This window comes from Ursus americanus, chromosome 9, assembly GCF_024610735.1.
Source record: "Ursus americanus isolate L20-20 chromosome 9, mUrsAme1.1.p, whole genome shotgun sequence".
Classification (NCBI taxonomy): Eukaryota; Metazoa; Chordata; class Mammalia; order Carnivora; family Ursidae; genus Ursus; species Ursus americanus.
In genome coordinates this window covers 171269-179792 of record NC_142135.1, presented here as the reverse complement: position 1 = coordinate 179792, position 8524 = coordinate 171269, and positions in this window count along the sequence as shown.

The following is an 8524-nucleotide window of genomic DNA, read 5'->3' as shown; positions in this document are numbered from 1 at the left end:
CAAAGTGAGACTCCCCACATCCTGGCTGAGGGTGGTGGGATCACAGAGGGTCGCCAGCCTTGTCTCCTCCCTCCCAGCACTCTGTCCTTACGGTCTATGGCTCACGGTCTCTCTGGCTGTAGGACAGGAGTTATTTGGGAGGGATTTCTCCCCTGCCTGACTGTGAAATCCTCCAGGTCAGGAGCCTGGATGCCTGGCACACCCAGTGGGTCTGCAAACTTCTTACGCGGGCTGAGTCTACATGGGTGGAGTGGATCCTAAGGGAACTAGAGGATTTGGAGACCCAGTGTGGAGTGTTTTATATGGACATGAAGACTCTGAAGACCCTTCCTGGGGCGAGGCTGACCCTGGCTGTGCTTTAGGGTTCTCTCCTTGGCATCCAGCGGGTTCAGGGCGTTCTGGAGGATGGGAAATGCTAAGGTCAAGGTTGGTAGAGCAGGATATGGGCATGGAGAAGAGGGGCAGCCCTGCCAGCAGCCCTCACCCTGTGGCACAATGTAAAGGGGTGGGGGACTGCTTTGGACATTTGGGGACAGTGCTCTCTTGCTGCCAGAGATTGAAAGATTCCCCCAAACCTTTGTGAACTCCCTGTAGGACAGTGCTGTCTGCAGGGGCAGGAATCCCATTCAGATACAAATCCTGAGGCCCACAGCCACCTGGGGCCTGGACGGATTCTGGTATTAGAGCCTGAGAGGGGGCCATACTGGGACGAGGTCTTTGCCTACTGGAAAGGTAGCTCCCCACAGTCCAGAGGGAGCTGGTCACTTGCACCGGCCGGGGGGGCGGGGCAGACAAAGGTACAGGTGGGAGGGGCTGGGCTGGTGGCTTGACTTTGATTACAGACGTGGAAACAGTTCAAGTGGCATCTTGGTAACTCGACTGAGTGTCTGACTCCTGATTTCAGCTCAGGTCCTGAGATCAGGTCGTCAGATCGAGTCCCAGGTTGGGCTCCACACTAGGCGTGGAGCCTACTTTAAAAAAAAAAATTCAAGAAGAAACAAATTATATGTAGAAACAATGAACTGCACACTTCACGCCTGATTCCAGACAGCTCATCTATTTTGGCCAGTGTGTTATTAAATGTGTCCGTCTGATTTACGGTTTGCTACCTGGGACGGCTGCCTGCAAACTCACATGGTCCTACTATCATAAGGGGATGTGTTCTCTGGTTTTATAAGAGGAAGGAGAAAAGAAACTGTCTCAAAGTGGGCAAACTTGATTACCCAAAGTCTGTCAAAGTGACAGACATGTTATGTGAACCCAAGGTCACATCTCTGAGCACCTGTACTTAGAAAGCATCTTTCTGTCAACAAGGAACCTGGGTACTGATTAGAAAGAGTGTGGTTCTGAGAAGTTCCGTGTGGCAAAACCTCAAAGTAGAGCCTCTTAGAATTTTTTTTCCTGCCAGTTCTTTTGCCAAAACAAGAGCGTTTGTGTCTGCTGCCCCCAGGCCCTGCCTCGCACTGGGCAGCCTGCTCTGTTCGCAGCTGGCGCTGGCGTCTGCGTGCACCTCTGTACGGCCTCCTTTCGCGGTGACAGCCTCTGCTCTTTTGGTTTCTCCCAGTTCAGTGCTTTGTAAGCAGAAGCTACCAACATTTAGAAAAAGTGCATAGACTGTGGAGAGAGCCTTGAGGCTCGCCAGCACCTGCCTGAGACAGACAAACAAAACCCCACTCCCCCCGGGTGCAGAGTTGGCCCCACCAGACCGTTAGAGAGCAGAGGGTGTGACATCATCTGCAAAATCCATCCCAGCCTTCAGAGCTGCCCGGCAAGGGCATGGGTGGCCTTGCCAAGGGGACTTCGATCCTTCCACTCGATCCACGCTGAGTTCCTACAATAGGCAAGAGCTAGATCTTCAAGAGACAACCTAGGCCAGCACCTGGAGGGAGAGTGGGCGCCCACAGGGATCCTCAGGAGCTTCCGACACTCAGACTCTGGTCCTGTGATTACGAGTTGACCTAGGGCTGTCTGGAAGGTGACCTGCACACACAGAGCTGACTGGAAGGCAAGATGTCACCCAGGGAGGCGACTTCAGGCTCTAGATGTCGCAGAGCTCGAGAGGCTCCAGCAGCTGGAGTGGCGGAGCTGGGTTTGGCTGTGTCCTGGAAGCATGTGCTGCTTGCTTCCCAGGAGGGCCTGTAGTCAGAGCTTCCAGGGCAGAGATAGAACAGGACCCCCAAAGGGAGGCCCCAGCAGGCGACACAGGGTCCTGGTCCCTCACTGTCTCTCGCAGGGGTTGGACACTCGTACTGGGGAAGTGGAGCGTGAGAAACCCAAATGCAGATGCCCCTAGAGCTAGGCACCTAGCCCCTGACGTGCAGGCCCCAGTTCTGTTGGGCCGGAGACAGGTGTGGGATGAGGGCTCAGCACATTCTGCCTCCAGTTGTTCCCTCAACAAGCAAGAGTAAGGGCTACAGGACACCAGGTTTGGGTGTGTTTCCCACACCCAGCAAGCCACAGGAGCACGGGTTCAGGGTCGGCAGGTGGTAGCTGGGATGTGCTCGGATAAAGGGAGCAAGGATGAGACTGGGGTTTATAGCACCCCGGGCCTGTGTCCATGCTTGGATGAGGAGACACACAGGGCCTGGGGTGCAAACACAACCCACGGGCCTTACAGAGCTGGGCTCATGGCCCTGTTTCTTTTCTTTTCTTCTCAAGATTTTATTTATTTATTTATTTGAGAGAGTGTGCGTGCATTCTTGCACAAGTGGGGGCAAGGGCAGAGAGAAAGGGAGAAGAGGGGAAAAGAATCTCAAGGAGACTCCTTGCTGAGTGTGGAGCCTGACTCAGGGCTCCATCTCCCGACCCTGAGATCTGCCCTGAGCCAAAACTAAGAGTTGGACGCTCCACCAGCTGAGCCCACCAGGCGCCCCCTGTTTCTTTTCTGAAAGTGGGGCTGTTCCCCCGAGCCAGTTCATCTTGGGATGAAGCCAGATGTTTGGGGTGGGGGCAGGCACAGCACCTAGCACACACTCCCCACCTCAGAGGATTGTGGTGTGGCTGGGGTATGCCCCGGCCACGCAAGGCATCAGATGGAGGTCAGGGTGGAGCAGGGGCACGAGCTGAAGGGTAGGGAGGAGTCAGGTGTGTACAGAGAGAGAGCTGGGGCTCTTGTGGATTCAAGCCAGACTCTGTGCCTTCCCTGCCTGACCCAAGAGAACCTCACTCTGCAGTGGGGCTGACCCCAGGGCAGGTGGCTTGCCTGCGGTGAGACCACCCCCGTGAGCACCGGGGAGTGAATGCAGGGCGTTGTGGGCAGGTGTGCTGGACAGCAGGGCAGGGTAAGAGGGCACCTCATAAACCAGCTTTGGTCAACTCCCAACCACCTCCAGCGGCCTGTGGTCTTCTCCCCGCAGGGGATACCAAGCTGGCCCAAACCCCAAACGTGAGGAAATCATTCTCCAGGCCTGGGGGAAACACCTCACCCGATGTCAGGGTCCTGCCCTAGCCCTGTGGGTGTGTTGGCTCTCTGGGTCTTTCTGGCTCCCTTTGTCAGAAGCTTTGTCCTAGCCTTGTGTGGCCCACAGACAGCTCCCAATGTTTCAGGACCCCGTGACCTTCAAGGAGGTGGCCATGTACTTCACCAACCAGGAGTGGCAGTGTCTGGGCCCCCATCAGAGGCAGCTCTCCTGGGCTGTGACACTGGAGAACTATGGGGACATGGCCTCACTGGGTGAGGACTACAGGCGACCCAGTCTTCCAGAAGTCCTAAGGCTAAAGGTGGTGGGGTAGAGTTGGATGAGTTCCCAAGTCCCTGCAGCTGAGATCTTGGCAGCCCCTTCCTAACCTGTGAGTGTCCTACAGGCAGCCCCACCTGGCTTGCTGGGTACAAGAGTGGGGAGCACCCAGGTCTGCCCCAGTCCTGGCCATGCCCATGAAGCCAGCCACCCTGGGGGTGCCCAGACCAGCTTTACTTCAGGCCAACACACTGTGTCTTTAAGCAGGAATCCCAGTCTGCAGACCCCAGGAGAACTCCCTGCTGAAGCCAGAGGAGGTACTATGGACCCTCACTTGGCTAAAAACAAGGGAAAGAATGCTCCTGAGAGATCCTTGGAGAGGTTGATGAGAACAAACACGCTGACCAGAGTCCCTTCCAGGCCACAGCTGTGAGGATGGGGCGAGGTGGGGCGGACAGAGAGCTGGGAGCGCCAGAGCCACCCACCTCACAGACTGCTGAGCAGTAATCCACAGGAGTGACAGAGTGGCCCTTGGGGTCTGGGATTACCCACCACTGGTGATGTTTACTGGGAACGCGCTCTGTGCCAGGCCTGGAGTGTTAGCACTGTGCCGTGTAGGAAGGCCAGGACGTGAGCTCCAGGCACGAAGTGTCTGGCTGGGCATTGGGCATTCAGTGCTGGCCGCGGTGCCGCCTCACACCAGGGAGCAGATCAGCTTCACACACTGGTTTCCAATCCACAGGGTGGTTTTTGGCCTAGGGACCCATGGTTGGCCTAGTGAGGGGATCTACTCATGAGGCCTTGGAGGGTATTCTCAAGCTGGCATCAGGGATCCTGAGAAGAAGGCGGCCTGCTTGACAGCAAAACATAGGTAGGGGGACCATGTCATTCCAGGCAGGGCAGCTGGGGCAGCGCTGGCAGAGACAGGGACCAGGACACAGGGTCTTGCGAGTAGTACACGGCATGTGAACTGTATCTCATGAGCAGTAGATCCTTGCAAGATTTCAAGGAGGGAAATTCTTGCTTCCATCAACAGCTTGTAACAGGTGAGAGCAGAGATCCTGCCTGTGCTGGTCCTGGGAGCAGCTGCTCCGTGAACACTTATTGGCCAAACGCAGCAGCCTTGCTGGCTGGAAGCTGTGATGTGAGGAGGGAAGGGGAGGTGTCAGTTCGCTGTCAGAGTGGTGTGGTGGGGAATGGTGTGGTGAGAGGCCGGTGGGTCTGCTGAGGCGGCCAGCAAGGGCCAGAGGGCTCAGTGCAGGAGGATTGGGGAGGGTCCGGGTAGGGGATGCCTGTGGACCTGGAGCTTGTGGATGAAGATGGCTGAGATTCGCCTGCTGTTTCCTTGCAGTCATAGAATTTGGGAGGAGACTTTGGATTCGAGCATGCCCAGTAATGAGTAGTTTTCCACTGTGTCTTGGAAAATGGAATCGGGCTCACTTGCCAGAGTGAGCAGATCTCAAGACACATCATGACCAGCATAGCTTTGATTGGGGAAGAGAAACCTGAGGAGGGTCCACTATGGTCAGTGGAGGTCAGAGCAAGAAGTCACACGTCCTGGGGGAAGGGGAGGGGGCGAGAACAATGGAGAGCACAGGAGCTGGGCACCAGAACCAGAGGCAAGTCCAAGGCTTCCCACCTATCTTCCAGGTTCATTTGCCTTCACAGACGCTGAGCCTCTTCATCAGCTTGTCCCATTCACAAGGCTTGTGAATACATAAACCAACCTTGCAGTAGAGAACCCAGTGTCACCCTAGCTGCAACACCCTAGGGGCTGCTGGAGGAGCCGTCTCCCTGGGACATATCCAGTCAGGCAGATGGTGGGGCACAGGGCTTGGAGGCCCTCTTGCTGTGGTTGGCTCCCAACCCTCTCAGGAACTTCTCGAGTGTAATCTGAAACCAACCCTGTGTGCAGAGGACAGGGAGAAGCCAAAGAAATAGGCAAGGCCGGTTCAGGTGGGTAGGGGCAGTTTTAATAAGCGAAAGGAACTTACATATGAAACTTGTCTTGGGTGGCAGCAAGACCAATGGATCCCTGCACCCACCCACCCAATCCTAAAAGTTTATAAAGAGGCCCTAACCAGGGGCGGCTGCCTGACTCAGTCAGTTAAGCATCCGACTCTTGGTTTCGGCTCAGGTCATGATCTCAGGGTCATGATCTCAGCTCCACATCGGGCTCCGTGCTGGGCGAGGAGCCTGATTGGGATTCTCTCTCTCCCTCTGCCCCATCCCACCCTCAAAAATAAAAAAGTAAAAAAATAAATAAAAATAAAAATCTATAAGAAGAGGCCCTAACTGGACTCAGTCACATATCCAGTGCAGGTGTTCTCAACATCGCATCACCATCTCAAAGCTATGTCCTTGGAGTAGCCTCTGGGAGCAGGAAAGGCAAATGTGGAACCCACATTCAAGGTCCGGGGAGCAGGTGAAGAGCCTTCTGAATGCCCAGGTCCAGCTCACAGGTCAAGTGGTGGTCACATCTTTTTGATGATGTTTCCCAACAGCTGTTGGAGTAGATTCTGTTTTGGAGCAAACTTGACTCCAAAGCTCTGAGTTTGGCCCTGACCCTAGGGGTATAGGTAGAGGAAAGAATGAGTTGTGTGCTTCCTGGAGGTGGGGTGCGGGTGCTGTGTTCTAGGTGGGTGAGGTCAGGGGGACAAGGCCCACACCTGCAGTATCTCTGGGATTTGAGTGTCTCTGCCCTCAGTGGACTTCTCTCGAGCCCTGCCTCCCGACAGGCTTCCCTCAAAGCAGGCTCAGCTCCCCCAGTTACTGAGGCTGGTCCAAGACACAGCTAGCAAGTGGCAGAGTCTAGAGTGTCCTTCTTCCTGGCTGACCTGCTGCCCCCATGCCATCTCCCCAAAGACCCTTCTCCCTCGGGCAGGGAGAGGGGTGCAGGTGGTGCAGGGAAGCAGGAGGAGCCCATGGAAGCCTCCCCATCTCTCCAGGTAACCGCCTTGCCACAGTCTGACCCCCACCAGGCTGAGCCTCCTGAACTTGAGAGGCCCATTCTTCCCTTGCTTCATTCGTTCCTTCTCTGTTTCTCCAGGTTGAGAACCTGCTCTGTGTATCAGACCTCACAGGTGATGGCTGAGCCCTTTCCCCCCAGCAGGGAACCAGGTACATTTTCTATCTTGCTCTTAGACTTTCTGTTTTAGGTACTGAGAATGAGTGGTGTGAGGATGAAGCACCAGCAGATGCAGGGAAGGTCCTGAGCACCGGGGCTGTGAAGATGGGGAGCCCAGGGCAAGGCCGAGTGCTGCCAAGGGCTAGTTCCTGTGCTGGGAGAGCAGCGAGGTCCTGGTGGCCATGACCTGCAGGGAAGGTGCAGCTGGAGGAAGGGGCGGAGCGCGTGGTGCATTGAGGAGAAGCTGTGGGGTGACCATGGAGCTTCCCGGGACACCAGGGCAGCCCCACCATGGAGAGCCAGAGCGCGAGCAGCCTGGGCTTTAGGACCAACCCGCCCCCCAGCCCCACCCGGTGGAGAAGCGTTTTCGGTGTGAGGAGTGCGGCCGAGCCTTCGGGCAGAGCTCCCGGCCGGCTCAGCACTGTCGCCCACGCTTGGGGAAGCGGTCCTTCGCGTGTGACGCCTGTGGGAAGCCCTTGGGCCAGAGCTCGCAGCTGACCCGTCACCAGCGGACACACACCGGGGCGAGGCCCTACCACGCTCCGTGTGCTGCAAGGGCTTCAGCGAGCGGGCCAACCTCCCGCGGCACCAGAGCGTCCACACCCGGGAGCGGCCACTTCACCCTGAACGCGCGGCTCAGGCGCCACCAGCACACGCACACGGACGAGAAGCCGCACCCGCGCCCTGAGCGCGGCAAGGCCTTCAGCCGGCGGGGAAACCTGCTCCAGCCCCGGCTCACGCACACCGGGGAAAGGCGTTACGTGTGTCCCCAGGGCGGCCGCGCTTTGGCCGGCGGGCCCACCTCCCGCAGCCCCGGAGCGCGCACAGCGGAGAGCGGCCTACGAGGGCGGCAGGTGCGGGAGCGGCTTCCCCTGGGGCTCCCCGCCGGCCCCGCCACCAGCGCATCCACGCCCGCCAGAAGCCTCTCGGCTGCGCGGGCTGCTCGGAGCTCCCAGGGCCTCGGAGGCGCACCCCGGCGAGCGCACCTCCCCGCGCGGCCAGTGCGGCCGCACTTCGGCCCCGGCCCGGTGCGCGGTCTTGCCCTCAGCCAGCGCGCCACAGCCGCAGGCCGCGCCCGGACCCCACCTTCTGCAGAACCCGCCCCAGGGCGGCCTGCAGGGGGCAGGCGCGGGTGAGGTTTCCCCGGCTCGGTGTTGCGGGGTCCGACGGCGTCTTAGAGCGGCCGCGCCTCCCCCGGGCCTGCGGGCACGCCCCGGGCGGACCCGCACGGACTCCTCGCGGCACCGGGAGCTGTGGGAGGCTTCGAGAGCAGAGTCTCCCTCCTGCCCGTGGTGGAGTCGTCCGGCGCCACCCGCCATAAATCAGCATGTGGGGTGCAGGGCCCCGTGTTTTCTCATCGCTCCGCAGGCGGTTCTGACGCGGGGCCGGGCGGTGTCTTTCCCCCGCGGGATCTGGGGCGGGTCGCAGAGCAGCCTCCTCTGCAGCCTCGTACCGTCCGCCTGCAGGAGAAAGAGCCTTCGTAAGGGGCTAGGTTGACTCTGGGGCCACTGAAGCCCCTTTCCAGCGGCAGAGCGGGGGGGGGGGGGGCAGCTCAAGCTAACGGCTCTGAGCTCTGGGGGACCGTTGGGTCTCTCCTCATTTCTGGGGTCCTGCTCCCTTCCTGGGTGTGTCAGGTGGGTGCCAGTGGCAGATCAGCAGTGCGGCGAGACCCTCCGGCTGTGCCTGGGTAGGTCCCTCTGAGCATCCGCACAGGCAGTCC